The sequence below is a fragment of the Protopterus annectens genome, chromosome 5.part0 (assembly GCF_019279795.1).
Source record: "Protopterus annectens isolate FY-2018-M chromosome 5.part0, PAN1.0, whole genome shotgun sequence".
Lineage (NCBI taxonomy): Eukaryota > Metazoa > Chordata > Ceratodontiformes > Protopteridae > Protopterus > Protopterus annectens.
The window spans coordinates 489,187,126-489,207,906 of NC_056735.1; the positions used below are offsets into that span (position 1 = coordinate 489,187,126).

At 36.0% G+C, this 20,781-nt stretch overlaps 1 protein-coding gene across 6 annotated transcripts in view; it reads left to right on the forward strand.

Annotated features, from left to right (window-relative positions):
• Positions 1-4,029: 4,029 nt before the first annotated feature.
• SYTL5 (synaptotagmin like 5) overlaps positions 4,030-20,781 on the forward strand; it is a 2,413,062-nt gene continuing 2,396,310 nt past the window's right edge. For all 6 annotated transcript variants that reach the window (XM_044072411.1, XM_044072417.1, XM_044072414.1 and 3 more), the window contains exon 1: positions 4,030-4,168. The gene's annotated coding sequence lies outside the window, so the exon portion shown is untranslated. The remainder of the gene's footprint in view (positions 4,169-20,781) is intronic.

Genomic DNA, 20,781 nt, shown 5'->3' on the forward strand with positions numbered 1-20,781 from the left:
GTCCAGTTAGAACCAGCCCATCCAAACCTGGCACGCCTGGCTCCATAATTTCACAGCCATAGTTCCTCCACCCCACCTGAGTTCAACATACACGCATATCATCTATTGTCCAGTTGTTATCGCAGCCATGACACACCTCCACACATTGCCCTCTCCTGAGCGTTAGGGGCCCTACATGTATGTTGTCCCAACCCATGTATTCCCAGGCTCTCCCACCATTTAGTCCTTGAACATACCTGCCCTTGCTTGTGTAATGGTCGGATGGCCAAATAGCCTATCAATTTTTGGATAGTCCCACCAGGGACTACCCTCTGTGTGTAAAGTAGACTTAGATCAACAATGTTACTCCCACTGGTAATATCCTGCCTGTGGTGGGAGTAGCAGTGCTTTGCTTACTCCTGCCCAGCTTGATATGACATATGCTGACAGCGCTATATAATACTGGGGTTGCTGTTGATTCCCTTCTCATTCCTTTTGTATGCTTTATTGTTACATCATTCTTTCATTATAAATATATATATATATATATATATATATATATATATGTATATGTATATATATATATATATATATATATCTCTATATATATATATATATATATATATATATATATATATATATCTCTATAGATGTATGTATATATATATATATATATATATTATATATATATCTATAGATGTACGTATATATATATATATATATATATATATATATATGTGTGTACATATATATATATATATGTATATATATATATATATATATATATATATATATATATATATATATATATATATATATATATATATATATATGTATATATATTATATATTTGTACATACTTATATATATTTCCTATGCTGGGCACTGCTTAGACCCATGCAAGCGCACTCAGACTTGCTTACTGGTACTTATATGTGTTTACTGCTGCTTATTTGTGCTTACACCTGCTTACTAGTGCCTTATTCATTATGACAGTGCCACTTTGCTTGAATGATATTTAAGTTAAATATCTCATGCGATACTCTTATGTCAGTTTTACAGCAAAACGACATTCATTCCACATGAAAAATGATATATGCTATTGTTGGGCTCAAACCATGAATGCCTGTTCATTAGGCAGATGCTCTAAACACTACACTATTGACATTTACGTAGATTCCGCATGTTTTTCTCTATTTGAATGAATTTGATGTGTAAGCTACGCTTGGCGGAGGTCAGCGACGTGCAAACACGCTGCGCTTTGCTTACACCTTCTATATTGCAGCAATTCAAATGTATACTAGGGATATGGGGAATCTAATTGTGAAGGTTCTAGGGACAGGGCTCAACATTTCACTACATGCTTGTGTGTTTACTACTTTGATTTTATATTACTGTTTGTGGACACTCTTGTATTCTTAGCATACATTTCGGTATCCACGGACACTGAATTACTGACTTACTATTAGAGGAGGGCTCTACTAGTAGGCATAGTAGGTTTTGCAACTGTTGAGGCTTGTTTACACCTCTGTAGAGCACTTGTACACACCTCCTGCACTCGCACACCTTTCCTGTGCATGTCGAGGATGCGGCGGCGTGCCCTCATACATATTCATATGGCACTGCTGCACTATCTGTAGTGAAGACGCTCGGCGCAAGGCTAAAACTGTCCTTGCGCCAAGCTTCTTGAATCCAGGGTCAGTCTAGAATATAGGGGAAAAAAAGCATTTTAACAGCTCAAATGAATGGCATGACAGTGAGGGCAAATATTACAGTGTCCTTTGTATGCAGTCTAGGTTAATTGGGATTGACTGAGGTGCCATAATATTCAGAGGGAGAGAGAGGGGTTAACAGAGAGCAGTATATTTAGGAATGTCTTGTTGAGAAAATTGTAAATTATTTCATATTCTTACTGAATGTGTGACAGTGCATGATTATTGGAGGATGGAACTATAGGGATGGAATGATGAAGAAATGTGAGATTACGGTCTAGATGGTTATGAAGATTTCTGTTTGTATTTTTTAACCTTCAGGATGGAAATTCTGTTCTGTATGAACAAAATGGGGAGGGGAGGGGAAAGTGGAAGTGTAGAGGAGTGAAGAAAAGTTTAGTGAAACAACATGATGTGGAGTAGGGCATGCCCCCACACGGGAAGCGATCACTTGGTGCAGAGGAAGACAGTTTTCAACCTTGCGAGTAATAACATCTCTTATCAAGGGTGAAGCCAAGTATACTCTCTGCACTCTATATAGTACATTTTTTTTTCTGAGCAGCATTTAGAAACATTGAAAATTTATCAGGACATATTATGTATATAACCTTCTAAATTAATATCTCTAACAATGTGTGTACAGCTTGCTTACGGTGGAGATTGCAAATTAAAAGCAATATCTCTAACAGTTTTTGACTGTGCAGCTGAAAATGTTACACACATTAAATTCTAGGGGAGGGACAAACAGCTTGAGAGATGTTCCCAATTTATAAATGTCAGGTGGGTTGGGGGCAGCAATAAGAATTTGTGAGTACAAAATGGAATTCGCTGACTACACCCCTATCTCTTAGCACAATTAAATGCATTCTTTGTATTATAACAACAATGATAATGATGATAACACTTCACCTTTTCATTATTAATCAAACTTGTATAACCAAGGTTCCAAAAAACGCAGAAGTTAGAACCCCAATGTCAAAATCTTCACTCTTGAATAGGGGACAAAGCAAAAAACAACGAGGATCAAAGGGTCTAGATCAGAGACACTTGTCAATTATTGGCATTAATCATTTACATATTGTTTACAAATTACTAAATGTATTTTAGTGGTTCTTTAATGGTTTTATTTTTCATAGATGTTTTGCAAACCGTTTCTTAACTTTAAACATAAGCTTGACAAATCCAAAACTTTTGTGAGTACAAAGGCCGACATATTGCTTTTATAAGAAATTTACTAGAATTACAGGTGTTGTTTTAGCATGCATTTTCTGAAGGCTACGATGTCTAAAATTCAAATATACTTCATTTTAAAGTTACGTCAGTCCTCAACGATGTATCAGAAAATTAGGGCTGCCACCTTTTCAAATGCCCAAAGTGGTTAATTTTTTGTAAAAATGTGAGATTTTGCAATACAAAACATACTTGTGGCCAGTGCAAAGGACGGAGCTTCCCTTTTTGATAAAATAAAAGCTTATTCTTGTAGCATTTGTGCTACTTATGCTATTGCATAGACATTTAGGTGTTTCACATAAAAATAATTGTTTTATGCAACTATTAAAGACAAGCTATGAAATATGATTTGTCCTAATATCTCAGGACATTTGCCATTTATTAGTCCCCCCCATAGGACACGACTGCCCAAAGTGGGGCTGTCCCTCGCAAATAGGGACAGGTGGTAACCCTACAAAAAAACACAACTTTTACGAGGAACACTTACAACTGCGAATTAACGTTCAGAGAAAATCTGCACTGTTGAAAGGTATGGGAAGAAAAATACACGCCCACCACCTTATCAAAATGTTTACTGTTCAGGAATTTTAGTTGTTTACGTTGTTTTACAACATGTTAAGATGGTTCAATTTGTGATGTCGTAGTTTTATTTCACATTTAGAATAAAGTAAGGGATACGTTCTAAAATAGAAGTGCCTTGTTACACACGCACGCAAAAATTGCATTGTCCTGGGAAAACAGAATCCAGTGATAACCTTACAAACGTCCCATGAAGATAATTACTACATTACCCTAATCACCCAAGACTCCCCTTTAGTAACTGTTGGCACATCTTCTGCAGTTAAACATATTTCTTATTCAGTTTACATTTGTAATCTTACAGAACCACTACATCCAAAAAGGGATCTGTTTTGTATTTTAACAGATAAACTGTCCGGCTGAACTTCCGAAACATTTTATACGTACACACAAACACAAGGAAGGTGACTCAGGTGAGCGATCTAGGTTACCGTCTTAAGTCGATTTCCCGTTGTACTGTGAGCTGTAGCCCCGCCCCTCGGAATGGAAGCAGGAGGTTCCTGCGGCAGCCTGAAGGGGTCAGCAGGGAGTAGGGAGACGCGGAAAACTGCATTGCAAAGGGAGAAACGGGAGCTGCAGACTGGGCAACAGGGAACGGATCTGGCTTCGTGTTAAATCGTCCGAAGACGAACTTATCAGCTCGTCATACCGCTTCACTTCACATGCAGGTAATGCAGTCTCTCTCTCTCTCTTCACTTAAAGATGCAGATGCATGCAATACAGAAGAAAGAGCGGTCTGGATGCTCTGAGCAGCTGTTTGTGGGTTCCCAGTGGCAGTGGCAAGTTAAGCATCTATCTGGGTGGGAGCCAAAGTGTTGTTATGAGAATCTACAATATTTGAGGTTGTAGCAGTTTTATAAAATGCTATGTGGCTAGGTAGTTGGTAACGTTATGCTGTCACTAATTATGGTTTTAGGTGACTTACCGAGACTCAGTTTTGCAGACTTATCTAAGCTTTAGTTTGGGCTTGTATCGTGTGAGATATGTGGTCACTTTGCTATGGAGTGTTACGACTGTTTTAGTTATGGGCACTTTACATTTGTATTCACCGGATCTCCTCAGACCCATTGCTAGCTACTGTATTTTTCTTTTTCAAACAAGTGAAATAGGCTTGTGTATGTTGGATCAATTATTAAGATGCTGATGAAAAATCAGAAAGACGGCTAAATGTGCACTTCATAGCTCTCAACCTTCCATCTCTCCAGAATGTGGAACACTGCCTCCCAAAATATGGGACAAGTGGGAAAAATGTGGAACACCTACTAAAGGCTTCCTAATAGCTTCAATTATGATACTTACAGGATGGCTAGAATGTGTTAATCTGTATTTATTAAATATTCTTTTAATGAGATAATATGATTCACTATTATTTACCATGAATATTAATTAAAAAGCTTCTTAATCCTGAATGAATGACGGACCCTTTCAATGTAGGGCAATTAGGGGGGTAGATTTTTTAAGACTCTAATGAGGAATGCTGCTCAAAATGAGGTGCACTTTGGTAGAGTTTGTGCAGGATACTTGACAGTTTTCTGACTGTGACACATATCCTTTTCTGGAGGTTAAATAGGTTATTTGCAGTTAATCAGGTACACCTGTGACTATGCTTTAGCACTTTTCGTTTGAAACACAGACCAAAGTATTTACTAAAATAATAACATTTCTTAGAAATGTCTGTCAAAGTGGAGGAAGTTCCCTTCAATTTATTAATCAAATAAGGACTTGTTGTATGATCTTAGCTATAACTGTTTGCTGCTTTGTAAATGAGGTTACAATAGCATAGACTGGTCTGCTCAGAGGGTAATTTTTCACTTCTGGAGTTGAAATTTTAGAAGGCTAGTAGTTATAACAAAAATAAGCAACACATTTGTAAAATATGACCAGTGTTCATTTTCAGAGTGAACACTTCTCTAAATACTAGCAGTTTCCAAGTAGGTAGTGATGAACTACACATAGATTTAAATTGGAAGGTCATTGAAATCACCTTAGAAAGCTGGCATTAATGCAGATAAATGGTTTTAAAGACACAGATTCCACAAATTCAGCAACAGTAGTGAGGAGTAGAAAAATGTCCTATACATTTTCATTTTTATACAATCTCACACCAAAGATCAGTAAGTGTGTTGTGTCATCATGCTTTCTATATAATTACTGAACAAAATATTTTCTCTGTAATCCTTATCTTTACTTTTAGGTGTAAGATAATTCCCAATGTTTTTCATCTTCTGCAGATTGCTTGTAAAACTCCTAGAGATTTGTAAAATTATGCAAATTTAGTTTTCACTTTATTAGAAAGGCAATAAAAATGGCACAGACTCATTATGTGCATTCTTGGTGGAAGGAGGCAGAGGAGTAATATAAACATTTAAGAATCTCAGGGGAATCCACAGAGTTCGTGGTTTAAAAACAGACGTGAAAACAAAAGGACTCAAAGATAATGAAGGCTTCAAAATGATTAAAGGAGGCATTTTTGTCAAAGTGATGGATGTATGAACAGCGTTATTGATTTGGGGGTAGCAGCAGAAAAGTGACAGCATTCAAGGGTTCATAGAATAGGTACATTATTTATTTTTTATGCAAAAGAGTAAGTAAGTTGCTGATATATCACTGAATCAAGAAGTTGAGAGATAAGGAAATCAGGTGGTTCAGGTAGGGCTAACCTGCTAGCAGAATATATGCTTCTGTAGAGGCATTGCCAACTTATGCAGCATCCTTCCTCACATAGACACAATTATGTATCTCTCCTTCCTGACACACACACACACACACACACACACACACACACACACACACACACACACACACACACAACATTCTGAAATGACATGCTTTAACAAAGATGTTCTGAAAATGCCATTTAAAAAATATATAACCTTAAACCTGGATAAATATGCCATTAAAATCGAGTTTTATCAGATTGTATTACAGAAAAATGTGTATTGTATAACTTAAATAATCTTTATAAAGTACCTGAGTACACCAGTTTGCTCTAGTATGGGATACATTAACAGAAATACCAAGTGATATTACATAGGGCTGTAACAGGTATTTATAGAGCTAGTCCAATGTATTCTTTCAGCCAGCTGTATATTGAGACATTTTAGATAAGCAAAGTTTATTCTATTTTTAATTCTTAGAAAGTCTTCTCTGTATTAATGTTGCACTTGATGTGTGTTTTCATATCTGAAGATGAAATAGGACAGCTAGTGAATGATGGTTCATAAATAACTAGGATGTCACAGTCCAGTCACAATGCTGACAATGTGCTGAAGACAGAAAATGTGCTTGCATTTCTGATATGAGAAAAGGTTTGGTTTGATTCTATAACTCACTTCCCTTTATTTCTAGAGATCAGCAGTCCATAAGTATATGTGAGGCTCCAAACAGTTTTGTCCAGTAAAAATATATATTAATATTTTAAAAGAAGGCATTGCTTGGAATCTAATTACCTAATCATATACACTATATGGAGGTATTATATCACTAGACCTTGTGCACAGCAAAGACAAAAAAAAATCTGTCATACTGACACACAGTAGTTAAAGTGGCAAAGGAGCTAACCCAGTTACCCATCTTATTTTAAACAGGAACATAATGTATCTTACTATTAATGCAACCTTACTCAATACATGAAATCAGTATATTGATGAAACATAAAGAATTTTAAAAAGACGAATCATCAGCTGCAGTTTAGGTCAACCTTTAGATTCATTATCAAATTTGTTACAACCTTCTTTGCTGTGCTTGTTATTGTTGCTGTGTCGTTCGGCTTTTCCCGGTTAGGGGTCACCACAGCGGAACTCCGGTCCGCTAATGATTGGCAGTAGATTTTTACATGCCGAGTTGCCGGCCCTGACGCACAACCTTCAATGAAGGTACGCCCATTCATGCATGTCTCCACACAAAAGACGCTGAGAATCGAACAGGACAATGTCTTACATGAATTCAGAAGTTCATTGAAATGAGATTTCTGCTGTAAAATATAGAAGTGTAAGTGGCTTAAATACAACAGCTAAATTCCAAAGTGCAGCTGCCAGTGGAGAACATCAGAGTTTTGTGAAAAAAGATTTGTAATTATATAATCAGTAATTTATTATTGGAATTAGTTAATGTCCCACTGTATGTTTTACAACATTGTGGTTAAGCAATGTCTTCATCCTGTGAAGAAATTAAATGTCAGCGTGTATAACCCTTTAAGTTATTGTGTCTGAATGTTAGTGATGCCATCTAATCTAACGAGATATTGCAAATGAAACTGATATATTGCAAACGTATTTTTTTCAGGGTTATCCATTATGTCAGTTTTTGCTTGCTCTGAGCGACCCACTGACTTGTGAAAACACTGGCTTGATGGTCTATGCTTTAGAGGGTTTCCTGCTTTTCTTTTCCTGTTCTGTAAATTCAGAGACCTCTGTTTTAGTTTTCTAAGCAAACTGGCATCATGAAGTTGTCTTCACAGAAGTTTATCTGGGATCATAGCGTTATTTTAAATATCACTGAAGAAAATAAGAATAAAGGTTTTCAGGACTGTCCATTAATATGTTCCTCTGAGCTCTATTTTTGTCTCATATCAGATTCCATTAAGAGAAATGTTGCATTGATATATGGAAATATAAGACCAATGCAAATCTGTTACTTTGGCACCAGGCATTAAAACTTCATAGCATTTCAGGATTTGAAGGTTTATTGTGTCAGATGCACATTTGATGGCTAATTGTGCCAGAGGCTTTTGTTTGATTCACGGATACGTAGAACCATCAGTTTCTTGTACAGAGATACAAAGCTTGTATCAGCAATGTCTGTGGAATGGTGTATAGAGCATTCCGGTGGTGACGCATATATTTACAAGTCAGAAAGCCAAAGGGCATGTGGCCTTCAGATGTGCTAGGTGATCTCACATAGGTACGCATGCTGTTATGATTATATTTTCCTTAGAGTATACATAATTTGAATGTATGCTGTTTTGATTATATTTTCCTTAGAGTATACACAACCTTAAATATACATAATTTAAATGTGTTTGGTGTGTAATATAATGCTGAACAAATAAGAATTGATTTGTTGAAATTTGTTTTACCATTGCTCATAAGGCTCTGAATTTTAATACATTTTTTCTTTACATAGCCAGGGACATTTAAGTCTAAACTGGTTTCTTTAAGCAGCATTTTTGATAATGTAAAGAAGTTCAGGGTTCTCTATATAAAAGAAAAGCTGACTAGAAATCACCAATAAATTGATGACTGTGACTGACAAATAGAAGAAACCTCAGGTTAGTATCCAAAGGAGGTGGCATTGTCAGATGACTGACAAATAGCATATGCCTGAAATTCTACCCAAAAAAACGACAACAACAAACTGCATAAAAACAAAACAAAAAAACCCCAGCAAGGGTATGAGTTAGTTCTTCTTTAATAAGGTGAAGTGCTTTTCGTTTCCTTAATTACAAACTTTATCAGACCAACATCTAATTACACACCAGTTGCTTAAATAACATTATGCAGCTCCTGCCCCAACCCATTAAACAAGGAAGGAAATGATGTCATAAGTTCATAGGTGTGTACTAGGCTAATGGCCCTGGAGCCTTTACAAGCCTAGCCCAAAAAAAATAGCCCAATCACCTTAAAGAGAATCATACACAGGAAACAAAGGTAGACCAAGAAGGAGATTGTTTTAGTAGATAACAGAGACGAGACACAAAAGGAAAATGAAAATGAAGATACAATGATGGAAATGAAGGACAAATAGAAGAAGAATCAGTAATTCAAGTGATGAAGGGGAAGACAAATGGATAAGAGGTAAAAGTAAAAGAAATTATATTAGGGAGAGAGTGAAAGATAGAAAGTACACATTTAAAATATAGGGATAGCAAGAAACAAAAAAGAGAAAGTATAAAAGCAATAAGTGAAAATTCTAGCCATAAATGAGAATAGTATAAAGAATGTTCAACGATGGCTAGGAGTGTTGGAATGGTGTAGATTGTTAGATATGGATATCATAATATTGATAGACATAAGAACAACAAAAGAAGAAAAACACAAGTAAATGGGTTATGGGAAGGTAAGGTTACATGGAATATAGGAGAATAAAAATGCTCAGGCATAGCAATTTTATGTTAAGAATGTATAGAAATTTCAGATTACACAGTAAGTGTTAAGAAGAATATTGATAGTAGATATAAGATTTAAGTTTGAAAAAAAGTATTCAAAATGGTTTACCTTTACATCATCGATCCCAATATGGGCGAAACGGCTTCCGCGAATACCGAAGTGCGAATGTCTCCAATTTTGAATAAATGAATGACAAAACCTCACCCCTTTTTGACCCATGGTAGCACTGGTATGGAGGTGTGGCACGGCCGGAAATGTCAAAATTCGACATATTTTCGACATTTAAAATTTTTTACGGTTTCGGTTCGCTTAAATGACTCAATTAAGTGGCCGGTCGATCATGTGTGATCGATATAAAGGTAAACCATTCAAAATATGTCTTTTTATTTTCTGCATTATCTTTCTTTGTGTATTAACTACATTTCCTTCATCATTCCTTATTTCTCGTATTATGTTCTTTAACCATTTTAGATAGATATGGTGCAACTTCTTTTCTTCCTTATAAAAACATCTTTGTTTAAATTACATTTTTTTTAATTTTTCTTGATTCATTTCATATCATTTTCTTTCTTTTTCTTAAAAACTTTGTTACTATGTCTTTGTCACTCATTTCCTCATATATACAACTGTCTTGAATTATTTTTGTCCTTTGCCATTTCAGTACTTCTTTTTTAAAATTTTCTTTTAAAGTAATCCACCAACTTGTCCAGTCTTTATAAAATCTTCTAATTTCTACATGATCTAACTATAATTGATGTATTATATTCCTCAGAATTACATCTGTGTCATTATTTTTATACATCTACCTATTTTTATGCAACCTGTTCTCTCTTAAATCTCTATCCGAATTGCTGCATGATCCGAGAAACCCGTACTTTTTACTCTTTTGTGTAATATTTTTAAACTCCCTGATAATATAAAATAATAATTTTAAGTTCTCAAATTACCCATACTTTCCATTAAAAATTCTTCCTATTGAAATACTAGATAAATACTTCTGTCTACATTAACCATAGAAAAATTACCACCAAAAACAATATATATGCAATACATGTACACCAAGTTAGTAAAAAATGATACAAATTAACTTAAAAACAAACATTTAAAATATGCATAAACTTAACTATTATGGAGCAGCATATTTCCTATATGACAAATAAAAATATAACCCCATCTGTGGAACTCCTTTTTGCAGAGTATCACTAAACCTACCTTACCTTCCTTCAGATCTAGTCTGAGATATAAAATGTTTATGCCAGCAGCTTATAAATGCTTTTTTTTTTTTTCAAACACCTTCACTGAATTTTCACTTGTGGCATATGCCAATTTACATTCGTATAAAAGTAATCAAACTAAATTAACATAAGCATTGTACTTCACATATATTGCTATATATCATATAACCTAAGCAATATTACATAAATTATTCAATTTCTGCCTTTTTTAATCAAGAAATATTTTCATTAAACCATCAGTTACTACAGTCATACATTTATATAAATGAAAATAAACCACAGCAACACAATCCTCGCAAGCATTTTGCATCACAAACCATAATGACACACTCCCAGTTGCAAACATTATACATCACTTATAATCTACCCAATCATTTTCAGTCAAACATTATATAGCTCATTTAAGTCCTGCTGCCTTTTAGCTGTATGTAGTCTGCTCCTACCCTTCTCTAAAGATCTCAATTCCATTTGTTTTATCTCTTTTACTATATTCACTACTTCCATTATAGTTGGTTTAGATTCTGATTTCCAATTTCTAGTAACTGCTTTTTTGGCAGCCACCATTATTAGATAAGGCCTTAACCATGTTTAGACATTTCCGATTCTGTATCATAGCTCAGAAAAATCATCTCCCTTGTCAGACCACTCTGCCCACCCAGCATCTCTGACAGTCCATCCACAGGAAATCCTTAAAGTCTGCCAACTTACTGCATTCCCAGAAAATATGTTCCCAATTACCTCTTTCTTCCTCTTCACACCTCCACCATTTGCTTTCTACCTGAGGAAAAATTCTCTGGAGTGTACTTGTGATATAAACATATCTACGTAAACATTTCCAGGCAAAAATCCTAAATCTTCTAGATTTTGTTGATATTTGGGAGACATACATATATCCTTCCATTGTTTCTTTGGGAATTGCTTATCCAATCTCTCCTTCCAATCCTTTCTAACCTCCTCCAATCGATTGTTATAGTTAGCGTGCAATATTTTATATGTTCTACTAAATTTTCCTTTTTTTAATTGCCATCGTCCCCTCTCAGATAAAGTCTTTCAGCTCTTTATTAATTGCTACCCACAACTAAATGTTTTTAATACATTAACTCGCTTGTCTTGCATTACAACCCCCATAGCTATAATTCATATATTAAATTATACAACGTTTTTGCGTATTTATAGTATAATAAAGTTTACGCTTAAACTCAAAAACCTCTAAGCAGGAACTCAAAAGCAATAAAGTTTTTATATCAACTAAGCCCTCAAATCTATTACCCATCCATAAAACTGCATGGTCCTGCAGCATTATGGCTTTGTTGTTAGGAGCTGAGTCTCACAATTCCAGTTTCCAGGGATCAGTCCTGAATTCTGTTCACCATGAGGAAGTTGGGCATTTCTCTGTGTCTGCTTGGGTTTTGTCTCGTTACTATCATTTCTTTGCACTTCTCTAGGACATATTAGTTGACTCACTTGCTTAACTAAGCTGAAGTGCTGTATATTTTGTAATTAACCTCTTGGTTGAAAAGGATCCATTGATCAATGTGCATAGCTTGACTAACAAAAAAAATGTGACAAGGTTTGTGTAAAATGGACTCTTCTGCTCCAGTTCACCTTCTACCTAAGTGACTAAATTACTCCATACCACTTGTGACCTGAAAAATGGCATATTGTATTACAATTATGTTTACTTAGCAAACAGGAAAGAAAAGTGAAAGATTTTTTTAAGATGGCAAAAAATGTCATTTTAACTTCTATGGAAATAGATATTATGCAGTTTTGTTGGGTTTTACATTGTTTTTGCAGTTTTCAATATGATTAAGTAGATCTTTAAGAAGCTTATAATAAAAGGAGGGTGCATTATTAAAAAATTAAGTTTTATGAAACTGTCAACATTTGAGAATGCATATTCTTGTTTTCTGTGCATATATATATATATATATATATATATATATATATATATATATATATATATACATACATTATATATATATATATATATATATATATATATATATATATATATATATATATATATACATACATTATATATATATATATATATATAATTTAGCTATATATATATATATATATATATATATATATATATATATATATATATATATATGGGTCTACTTGATATGGCCGAAATTTCACAATGTCGACTTTCATATGGCTGAGGCCATATGATCGAAATCTCAACCATACAAGTAAAACACAAAACACAAACTTACCATAATGCTGCTAGCAGGGGGACTTCGCCCCCCCTGCACCGCCCATGTGGGGCCCTGCCCCTACACACCCCGTAACTTTAAGATACCAACTCCGAGATCACACTACAGTGTGGAAGTGTAAATCTTTCCATTCCGCACTGTAGCATGATGCTGGTTTCCCATGGTCGACATTTCAGATGTCAATCATATGGTCTCGGCCATATGAATGTCGACATTTTGAAATGTCAACCATTAGAAGGGGACCTATATATATATATATATATATATATATATATATATATATATATATACAGTGGATATAAAAAGTGTACACACCCCTGTTAAAATGCCAGGAATGAGACCACAATAAATAATTTCAAAACTTTTCCCACCTTTAATGTGACCTATAACATGTACAATTCAATTGAAAAACAAATCTGTTAGGAGAAAACTATAAAAAATAAAAAACTTACAATAAGTTGATTGCATAAATGTGCACACCCTTTAACTAATACTTTGCTGAAGCACCTTTTGATTTAATTAACATACAATCTTCTTGGGTAGGAGTCTATCAGCATGGCACATCTTGACTTGGCAATATTGCCCACTCTTCCTTGCAAAAGTGCTCCAAATCTTTCAGATTGCGAGGGCATCTCTTGTGCACAGCCCTCATCAGGTCACACCCACAGTTTTTCTATTAGATTTAGGTCTGGGCTCTGGCTGGACCACTCCAAAACTTTAATTTTCTTCTGGTGAAGCCATTGTTTTGTTGATTTGGATGTATGCTTAGGGCCATTGTCATGCTGAAAGGTGAAATTCCTCTTCATCTTCAGCTTTCTACCAGATGCCTGAAGGTTTTGGGCTAAAAGTGACTGGTATTTGGAACTATTCATAATTCCCTCAACCTTGACTAAAGCCCCAGTTCCAGCTGAAGAAAAGCAACCCAAAGCATGATACTGCCACCACCATCCTTCACCGTGGGGATGGTGCTCTTTTGGTGATGCGAAGTATTGTTTTTGCATCAAATGTACCTTTTGGAATTGTGGCCAAAAAGTTCAGCCTTGGTCTCATCTGACCATAACACATTTTCCCACATGATTTTGGGAGACTTGATGTATTGTTTTGCAAATTTTAGCTGGGCCTGGATGTTTTCCTGTGTAAGAAAAGGCTTCCATCTTGCAACCCTACTCCATAGTCTAGATATGGAGAATATAGGAGATTGTTGTCACATGTAGTACACAACCAGTACTTGCCAGAAATTCCAGCAGCTCCTTCAGTGTTGCAGTAGGTCTCTTGGCAACCTCCCTAACCAGTTTTCCCCTTGTCTTTTCATCAATTTTGGAGGGAAGTCCAGTTTTTTGCAGCATCACTGTTGTCCCATATTTTCTCCACTTTTTGATGACTGTCTTCACTGTGTTTCATGGTATATCCAATGCTGTGGAGACTTTTTTTGTACCCTTCTCCTGACTGATATCTTTCAACAATGAGATTCCTTTGATGCTTTGTAAGCTCCCTGCAAACCATGGCTTTTGCTGTGGCAGGCAACTGAATAAAATGTCAGGAAAATCGTACTAGGACAGCTGAACTTTATTTGGGGTTAAACAGAGTCTCCTTAATTGATGGCAGGTATGTACCCAAGAAGACTGAATGCAGTAATTAAATCAAAAGGTGCTTCAACAAAGTATTAGTTTAAGGGTGTGCACACTATTGCAATCAATTTATTGTGTTTTTTTTAATTTTTTATATTTTCCCCTAACAGATTTCTTTGTTTTTTTCCATTGAATTGTACAGGTTATAAGTTATATTAAAAGTGGAAAAAGTTTTGAAATAATTTATTGTGGTCACATTTTTTATATCACAAAAATGTGGCATTTTAACAGAGGTGTGTACGCTTTTTATATCCACTGTATATATGCGGTTACTTAAATTATTTTATTTTTATAATTGTTACACCACACCAGCAAAGCATTTTTATTCCCAAAGGGAAAACAAAATATTGCAGCAAAATTGAAAGTTTTTATTTGTACACAATTGTAAGGAATACGCTTAGCATACAAGGCCATGTCAAACCCAGAGCTGTTGGACATGCTACACTTAAAAAGAAATCCCAGTCCCTCAGAGCCACACGCTCCAGGGATCTAAACCTTGTCATCACAATAAACAAAACATGCTGAGGGGATAGGTTCCTGACCCAGAGACTCCCCAGACTCTGGAATCGACTGCCCATACATGTCAAGCAGAGCGCCTCTTTGGCCCTCTTCAAAAGGAATCTTGACGATTGGATGGGAGAAAGGAAATTCTCCCCGGGGATCATGTCAGTCACCCTGTTAGACAGGGGTCCAGGGAAGTAAATAGTGTGGGAAGAAATAGCCAGGGAATTGTTATGGCTAGGCTTGCATTGGCCCTAGGGCCGATAGCCTAGTACCAGCCTATGAACCTATGTATGCAACAAGCATGTTTAACTATATGGGTCAGCTGTTTTATTTTAATTAGATACAGGTTATAGATATATATTATGTTCAGCTAGTTCCTGCAGATTAGTTATTTCACCAATCAGAAGGGCTATATCAGGAGGAAAGATGATATGCTTTTTTCCTTGTATGTCCAGACATGTTCCTCTTAATCTACTCCAACAATCTGTGATTATTGCAGAATTTGTACTCAAGGGAATATGTGAAGTAATTCTAGAGGTATTTGCCAAACACATGGCCCTTACTTTGAAATTTGTCAGTTCCTGCTGGTTTGCTTTTGTCTCACAGATGTTTGCACATGGAACTGATCTATTCTTCTTTAGGGATTACCATCCACTTCTTCCTTGAGACCACTGCATAGGTTCTGCTATTAATCCAAATGGCAGAGTGTAACGGCTAATAATTTATGACCTGTTATGTTGATGTAAGTGTGAATTTCATTCTCTCAGATCAGCTTGCCACTGTATTCACTAAATAAATTACTCACGATGAATGGTCCATGAGTGCTTAGTTTTTGCTTGCTCTAGTCTGACCTCTGACCCTTGTTCTGTATTATGCAGTTTATTAATATCACTTTGTTTGCTTTGGCTCTCATTCAGAATGTGCCCAGCTTTGTAGTTGATGCTCAGATGCTGTTGCTGTGTGTTCACTGCATGTTTACAATATTAATTATGCAAATTGATGGCAGACGGTTTCATTTACTTTCCTGAAGTCTTTATTGTTTGTCACGTGCTTTAAAGCTTATTGGAAAAAAAAAGTACTCTCGAATCATGATATTCCAGCTTCTTTTGCAAACAATCATAATGCTCTCTTTTGAAAGCTGTTCAGCACATTCATCCAGCCAATGGTACTTTCCAAAAAACAGGTGACATGCATATTTTGTGCTTTGGTTAATTTCACATGCTGCAGTCATTTTGTGGCTTGTGTTTCTTTCTTTTTTCTTCTTTTACTATCAAGCTATTAATTCTGTATTGTCATTTCTACTGTCATCTTTCACATTTTTCTTCAGTTCTGTTTGCACTGACTTCACATGCTCCCTGCATTTCATCTGACTGAGCAGTTCAACTTTTCTTTGCTTCCTGCATGAATAAACAGTTTACCTATCCTTTCCTTGCTTTGCCTTTATCTATAAAACTGTCAGAACATACTGCTAAATGATGCTGGTTAATAAGGGTGAATTGTGAACTTGCTGTGTTGCTGGATATATGCACGAGCTGATGGTGAAGAGACTGGGGACCCTTCCAATGCTGTCTTTAGATATTCATGACATTAGAGGTACCATTTTGTTGCAAAGCATGCAGCATCTTTTTTTGTTACTGTCTGAAATATAAAATGGAGGACCACATTTTACATGTGACTTGCTGTACCACTGCATAGTTCATTGGTAGCTCATACAATACAGGTACATAAATAGAAGTCACATAAAAGTCACTCGCACAACACCTCACAAAGTGTAGATAATGTATGTTACGATACCTGTCTTTTTAACAAAAATGTTTCCTGCCTTAATAGTATGAGTTCTGTCAGAAATACTGCATATGGATTAATGTTGGATGGTAGAGTTTGTCAATAACCTCAACACTGGGATGGAGTCAAATAATTTCACAAGGTCTCTGTAAGCTGTGTGGATAGCATATCTCTTATGTAAGGCATTGGGAACCCTTTCAAAGACCTCACTCAGGCTAAGCAGGCATGAGCTACTTTTTATGAAGCTGACCTACTGTTTATTCAGTGATATAAGGTCATCTATACTGATATTTATTACTTCAACTGTAATACATGCTGTATCCTTACAATTAATATTAATGAGAATCGATATGCCTGTATTTCCCACAGTCAGTAGAGGAGCCACTTTTATGCAAGGGTAACACAACAACTGTTTTCCACATCTCGAGGATGTAACCAGTGGAGATTCAGGTTGAATAGTCATCTGACAGGGTTTGCTAGGTGAGCAAAATTGCTTCTCAGAAGACATTCAGGGATATTGTCAGGACCCACATAACTGATATTTTTTTAATTTTAGGATTTTGACAATGATGGTTCTGAGAAGGGGGGGGTGGTGGCATTAAAAAGACTGAGTGGGATGAAGCTGGAATTGAATTTGTCTGCAAGAATATTATCAACATCCATGCAGTCAGAGAATGAGGTATTATTATAAATAAGTTCAGTACATACTTTTTGGTAAGTTTTATACTACCAGATATAGCTTAACAAGAACTTAACAGTTGTCTTTAGAATTAGTTGCAACCCTATGTTCACAGTTTTGCATTTTCAATGTAAGTTTGTGGGAGTTACTTACCAGTTTTAAATTCCTTAGATAATGGTCAAGTGGGCATATTTTATAGATAAGCAGAGCTTTTTCTTACAGAGTTTGTTGATGGGGAGTTGCACCATATGGTTAAGTTTTAATCTTGTCATTGTCCTAGCATTGGATGGGTACATGCCTCAGTACATCTATCCAAGGGGAAAGCAAATTCAGAGGAATAGGCAGCAGCTGTCTTACAAGGTTTGCATTTGGGATTATTAGTATAATCAGTAAATATTAAGTAATTGGTTATGGAGTAATCCCCGATTGTCAGGCAGTTATTAAGGGCAGGGAAGGAATCTTTCAATGAGAATATAATATGTAGATATTGTATTTGATGATTTATATTTAATTAAGTTAATTTTTCTTGCAACTAGACAAAAGGTTTAAACAGCTAAGAAACTCTGCATTAATGACACCTCAGGATTCTTTTTTAAACAATACAGTGCTTCACACAATATGACATCGTCGTGCTTTTCTAAAAATTGAATGAACCAGCTGAAAACAGTAAAATTCTTTGTTTACATATAGTAGTATAGCAGTAGTTAAAATATATGCCTTAGTTGTAACATGAGATAAAAGGAAAGAGAGGCAGATGTTTCTTTTACTTTCATTTGTCCAGCAATTACTGCTTAGTTACTCTGAAAATGCTTTGTACAGTAGTCGTCAGGCAAGTTTCCTGTTGGTAAATTTTTAGAAGGACAAAGCCAGTTTTGCTTTGAAGGGTCATTTGCTGCTTGATGAAAGAATTTCTTTGCCGTTTGTCATGAAGCGCATCTTGTGGATAGAAACCATAAATATTCTGCTGACACCGTGATTTGGTGAATTGTCTTTTATCAGTAAGTCTTATCTTCATGCAACAGATGTTATGTTTACTGTGCAAATGATCTTCAAGCAACAGACATTATATTTACTGTGCAAATGATTTATCAATGTACATTATATTATGTATACTGAAATCTTTGATTTTATATGAGACTCTTACACTTTGTTACAGTTACAAAGTATCGGCATATTAGTTTTTAAGACTAATGCAAGTGAAAAAAAGTGTGACGCAAGTGCATGAACATTTCTTTTTAATAGTAAACGTGTACTTACCAGTGGCCTAAATCAGTGACAAAAATCATACACAGCTTATCATTTAATGCTGGTTAGTAATGAATCCAGAAGGAAGTTACACATCTGTGACTTCTCTTAATTTCACATAAAGTTCACTCATATTGTATTAATTAAATTCTCGACTTTTGTTTTTTTCTCCACCTTTAATTATACTCTTCTAGTTGCTATAGTACTCTGTTCTTCGTTATGTGCCCTTTCCTCTCAAAGTTGTATACGGTTACTCTCATTTATAGGCCTTCCTCCACTGTTATTTACCCATAACTTATGTTCTAGTTTTTGTGCCCCACTTGTACAGCTTATTTTCTTTTGGGCTTCTCCTGTTCAAGACCACTCCTTCCAGATACTAATTATTAAGGTTACAGTAGTTGTAAAATTGCAAGTCTTTATACTAGTATGGAATGGTTTCTCACCAGCTTTCCCATTTTAGAAGAAATGAGCCAAGAAAAGTTTGTGCAGCAAATGTTTACTATGCCACAGACAAGAACATAACACTGTCTACTCTGGGATTGCAAAGAAAGTGAACAGGAAAATGGGCATCTATTATGGAAACAGAAAATTGAAATGTCCAAGTCTGTTATGCTATTTCCAGTATGTAGTATGCTGTGTCACTAGCAGTCTGAATAAAATAGTACAGGTGTATGTTACATGGATGCTGTTTAAAATACTTGTGCATTTGTGAAGTTAATTTATTAATGCTGCACCTTTTAAGTTCCTAGGTTCATAGGTAGGTACTAGGCTATCGGCCCTAGGGCCTATACAAGCCCAGCCAAAAAGGTACCCTGGCTTTTGCCACACAAGAAAATTATTTTCCTGTGCCACTGTCAAGCAGATCCACAGAAGTGATCCCTGGGGTGAATTTCCTATTTCCCATCCAATCATCAAGATTTTTCTTGAAGAGTACTAATGAGGAGCTTTGTTTGATATAGATAGGTAGTTTATTCCAGAGTATGGGAATTCTCTGGGACAGGAATCTATCCCTCTGGCATGTTCTGTTTATTGTGGTGACAAGGTTTAGGTCCCTAGAGTGTGTAGCTCAGAGGGATTGGGACTTCTTTAAGTGGAGCATGTCCAACAGCTCTGGGTTTGACATAGCTTTGTATGCTAGGCAGAGATCACCTCTGAGCAGGCGATATGCGACGGAGTAAAGCTGGAGTTTTTTTAGACGGTCTGCGTCTGGCATCTGTTTGAGGCCGGTAATCCTCTTTGTGAGGTATTTCTGCAGCCTTTCCAGTTGTTGTAGATGTCTTGTGAGGTACATACCAAAAGCAGCATTGTACTCTATAATGGGTCTAATGAGTAATGAGTAGAGGAGAACAATGACATCTTTTTTTCTGGATGAGAAACCTTTTGTGATGAGGATTTCCTGACTACTGTGGCGATGTGATTATCAAAGGAGAGAGTACTGTCCACCTGTGTCCCAAGGTCTCTTATCACACTTTCGGTGTTAAGTATACTGCCGCCAATGTTGTAGTTCATGGGTACAGAGTTTTTACCAAAGGGGATGACAATGCACTTTTTGACATTGAGCTTGAGGCCATGGCTTTGACACCAGGCATCTGTCTCAGTGAGGCCCTTTTGTAGGATGTCCACATACATTAGGAGTTTTGATTATGGCTCCTAGTTTGCAGTCATCTGTGAACTTCATTAGCCAAAGACCTTCTGTGTTAGCCTGTACTTCAGAGAAGTAGATACCAAACAAGAGAGGACCCAGGACTGAACCCTGTGGTACTCCACTTGTCACTGGTCTGAAGTCGGATTTGGAGTCTGCCACTTTCACAGTGTGCGTTCTGTCAGTGAGTCAGTTGGCAACCCATCTTGTGACATAGGGATTTATACCTAG